This window comes from Octopus sinensis, linkage group LG8, assembly GCF_006345805.1.
Source record: "Octopus sinensis linkage group LG8, ASM634580v1, whole genome shotgun sequence".
Lineage (NCBI taxonomy): Eukaryota > Metazoa > Mollusca > Cephalopoda > Octopoda > Octopodidae > Octopus > Octopus sinensis.
The window spans coordinates 32,663,620-32,668,619 of NC_043004.1; the positions used below are offsets into that span (position 1 = coordinate 32,663,620).

At 40.0% G+C, this 5,000-nt stretch overlaps 1 protein-coding gene across 2 annotated transcripts in view; it reads left to right on the top strand.

Annotated features, from left to right (window-relative positions):
- The window catches only part of LOC115214918 (high affinity copper uptake protein 1), a 165,750-nt gene that overhangs the window by 28,476 nt on the left and 132,274 nt on the right, over window positions 1–5,000 (top strand). The window lies entirely within an intron of this gene.

The window sequence follows — 5,000 nt, forward strand, 5'->3', positions numbered from 1 at the left end:
CACACACATACAGTACCGTGGTTTCTCTTCCACCCTCTCTTCTGTTTACATTCGTTCTGTTTCTTTTCTAAATTCTTTCCTAATTTCTTCAACCCATTCTCTTTCTATCTGTTTGTCTGCCTCTCTGTCTGTCTCTCTCTCATTTCCCTCTGATTTTCTCTCTTCCAATAGTTACGCCAAATATTCCTCTAATATCATTCCATCTCTCTTTCCAGACTCTCTTCTCTTTCTCTCATCCATCTCTCTATTCTTTTCTCTCTTCCCTCTGTCTATCACTCCATACTCAACCTCTCTCTCTCGTTCTCTCTCTTACATCCACGTTTCTCTTCAAATCGTCTTCCGGGACCCATAAAAATTTGAGTTTTATTCGAAATTCTCATCTTACTTCAATTTCCCCATCACCATCACACTCTTTGTCTTTCACCACCATCCCCCTTTCTCTCTGTCTGTATCTGTCTATCTATCTGTCTCTGTCAATCTCTTCCTTTCTCTCTGGATGTCCATCTATATCTCTGTCAGTTTGTCCCGTTCTCTGTGCTTTTCTCCCTCCCTCCCCCTCCCTCTCTCTCTATCTGTATGTCTCTCTCTATCAGTCTGCCCCTTTCTCTCTGTGCCTGTTGCTCTCTCCCCCTCTCTCTCTCTCTCCATTTTCCTGACTTGGGCTGGTCTTCTATTTTCTCTCTTAAATCCAAGAAATCGTGGGTAAAGAATTTAAATGGGTAGTGAGAGAGAGAGAGAGAGAGAGAGAGAGAGAGAGAAGACGATGGGGGTGGGGAGTATGTCGTATCAAAATACTGGACACGTGACTAGTCACGTTCGCAAACTCACATGTTTATATATACATGTATATATGCTATACGTGTATGTATATACATGCATACATGTTCCTGTATTCGTGAACATGTATATACACATGTATATATACGTATACAATATATTTGCAAAAAAATAAAGACGGGATGGTCACAGCTGGATTGTTTTTGATCACAGGTTTGCTTCATTATCGCTGACCCGTGCTGAATAGCATAGTTCCTCTTATACCTTGTGTACCAGTAATATACTATGTCAATCAATTACTTTAATATTGTTTCATAAAGATTGGTCGTGTGTCTTTGCGATTCAACACACACACACTCTCTCTCTCTCTCTCTCTCTCTCTCACACACACACACTCTCTCTCTATCTCACACACACACTCTCTCTCTCTATCTCACACACATAACCACACGCGAAAGATAAACTTTACATAACCTACCAACCCAAGTCTATAAAATCTCCCAGCAAGATGTGTGTATATCTACGCGTATATATGTATGTATATGTGTGTACGTGTCTGTGAGTGCACTGCGCATATGTGCATATGTGTGCGTGTATGTATGTGTATTGTATTTACGTAACTATATATGTTTGTGTGTAGTTCTATGTACGAGGGTGTGCTGAAAAGTTCCTGGCTTCGGATAAAAGGAAATACAAGTGGATAAGTTAATTATGGTTTTATCCAACATATTTCCCTCCCAGGTTCACTTATTGCAGCGGCCCTTCAGTTTTTCTAAGCCCTGTAAAAGAACTTAAACGGTCGGGCCTCCAACAGGCCTTTCGCTACACCTTTAAAGCCAAGAACTCTTCATCACCCCTTCGTATGTATATATGTAAGATTGGTTTATGCTGTTTCGTCCCAAGCCATTCTGACAGAACAAATCACTGGCCAGAGACGTTCCAGCCAAAGCCATCGCGTTTTATTTATTTGTTTGTAATAATTTCAGTTATTCAGTTCGACCGATCTACATCACTAGGATATGATTCGAGGGAGATTTGGCTGCTATTTCTACGACCACCTAGATATTCTCTGTTTTGTTGGTGCATTATCGATTAGTGTTGTTTTTGCTCCAGTCCAACCCTCCCATCAAGTAGCCCTCTGGTCAAAAGACCTTCCTATTGTGACCACCTCATCTTATTTACACTAATAGTAGGTACTTGTTAGTACCCTAATAGTATTTCTAAAACCACCGCATCTTCTCTTCACGCACACACTATATCTCCATTACGGTAGTAAGGGTGTATTTTGAGGGATGTTTAGCTGTTATTTCTAACAGAGGTTGCGATTGCGAAGAGGCTTCCCCGACCTTTTACAGTATCCTATGTTTTTCAATGTTAAATTTTCGAAGGACATTAAAAGGAACTAGCTTTATCCAGCGATCGAAACCGTTAAGCCAACTCAGCTATTTTATGCCTGTTTTGAAATATTTATTCCTTACATAAGAACAGAGAATCATAACGTCTTGGCAAAGTCGTTAGAGCTTAGTATGAGAAGGGAGACGGGGGGGAGCCGGTATAACTACAGATTGATGCCCCTTTTCCGAGTTTGTTTCCTTATAACCATAGGCTCGGGTACAGGGTTGCAAGCGTCCACCCTCGCCTAAATTTCTTTTGGTGGTGGTGGTGGTGGTGTTGCGTGTTGGGGCAATGAAAACGTTTTGAGCATCGTAAAACGAACGAGCGTAGATACATTTTTTGGAAGGATTTGAAGCATTACTTTTCCATTATAAAATTTATCTGATTTGATTGATAAACAAATATAATAATGCTTTCAAATTTTGGCACATGGCCAGCAATTTCGGGGAGAGGATGAGTCGATTATATTGACCTCAGTGCGCAACTGGTACTTATTTTATTGACCCCATACGGATGAAAAGCAAAGTCGACCTCGACGGAATACTCTTACTCTTTTTACTCTTTTACTTGTTTCAGTCATTTGACTGCGGCCATGCTGGAGCACCGCCTTTAATCGAGCAACTCGACCCCGGGACTTATTCTTTTGTAAGCCCAGTACTTATTCGGTCTCTTTTGCCGAACCGCTAAGTAACGGGGACATAAGCACAGCAGCATCGGTTGTCAAGCAATGCTAGGGGGACAAACACAGACACACAAACACACACACGCATATATATATATATATATATACATATATACGATAGGTTTCTTTCAGTTTCCGTCTACCAAATCCACTCACAAGGCTTTGGTCGGCCCGAGGCTATAGTAGAAGACACTTGCCCAAGGTGCCACGCAGTGGGACTGAACCCGGAACTATGTGGTTGGTAAACAAGCTACTTACCACACAGCCACTCCTGCGCCTATGTACAAATATGCGGAATGTACAAATATAATAATTAATAATAATAATAATAATAATAATAATTATTATTATTATTATTATTATTATTATTATTTATACCTGTGTTTGTTTTGATATTAAGATTGAAAAAAATCGATCGTGTTTCTACAAAGTCTTTAACTTGGGTTTCCAACCCTAAGCAAATTTCGCTCCCACACTTATGCTCATAACTTTCTGAAAAATGTATACTTTTTTAATGAAATTGTGCAAAGACGTTTTCGAGATTGTAGTTTACGATTGCATTGATAGAATTTAATAATAATAACGTTTTAGGAGTTTTGGATCGTTTATCCTTTCTTAATTTTGTTGGTGCCAAGGTCCATATTTTATCATTTAAAGAATTAAAATAAAAAAAAAATAAAAGAAAACTACTTTTTGTTGTGTTGCAGAATCGTAATTTCTATTGTTGAAAACATGAGTCCGAAGAAATTTCTGATAAAAAAAAAAAAAGAGATTCAATACGGCTGGGCCGAATAATATATTTACACTTGCAGTTTATGATCATAAACCGAAAGAATGAAATAAGGAAGAACAAAAAGCACATTGGAAAATACTCCCCAGGTGCCGATCCATAAGACTTGGAAGGGCAGAAAATGTCAGAAATAGAATGCCTGACGAAATGTCTTTCAGAATGGAATAATTCAGTTGTAATCCCGCTTGAAGGCGGTGGGAGGGCAGGGAAGGTTCATAGTATAAGAAGGTACTTAGGCCCCCAATGTCTACGGCGTTCGTCGCTGGAATAAGGAGTGGTTGGAGATCACGCGGTCGTTAGCCTCAAATCGCCAGGTCTGGTCGGCGTTTGTGAGAGATGCAGCATTGAGAATAAATGAAGCCAGCTCAACCCACCCCGCGTGAATGCTATCTCAAGAAGAAGAAGAAGGTACTTGATAAAGAGCGGAAGGTCTGACCCCCTCCCCTCAGATTTGTGGCTATGTTGTGTATTATTATCATCATTTAACATCTACTTTTCCATGCTTGTATGTGTTTGACGGAATATGTCGAGGCAGCTTTTCTACGCCCTTCATGTGGTCAGTCTTAACTTATTTCTAAGCAAGGTAATTTCCCCACGGCCGGACATAATTTTCATTAAAGACTTGAAATGAACAACATCGTTTATAGGACGGTAATGCTCATTTACAACCATCACGTGACGCCAAGACAAGGATTCCCACCAACGCGATAGGCTTCCTTCAGTTTCTGTCAACCATGTCTACTCACAAGGCTTTGCGGCCTGCGATGATAATAGTTGCCCAAGGTGCTGTACATTGGAACTGAACTTAAGAACATATGGTTGCAAGGCAAATTTCTTAACTACACAGCCACGCTTGTATATGAGTGTGTGAGGGAGATTCATAATGTCTTACTTTAGATTTGTAATGAAAGATCTTTCTAGCTATCACCATTCCGTCTTTAGAAACAGTTTATTTTGTTGAGGTAGATGAGAGGTAAGACAAAATTAGTTGGGGCCAAATCCTGTGAAGTACCAACAACTAGAACAGCACGTTGCATTTAGTTTCGTATTTACCGCCATGATGGTAGAGCGCTGGAGTAAACCTGTTGTCACAGTATATAGTTATATACACGTCGTTTAGTGTCGTAGCTTGGTGTTTGGCCACACCTTTCGTTACACATACCTACCATCGAGTACAACAGACACGTGTGTATAAAATGACCACACTGTGCGATCCACAGACATGCTACGCCACTGCATTTTTTTCTGTCTAAACTCTACGAGATATGATTTTCGTATCTTACCTTCTGTATAAGCAACAAAACAAATACCAAATATTAAGGGCAAAGACTGGGATTATTTTGAGTGCGTACTGTA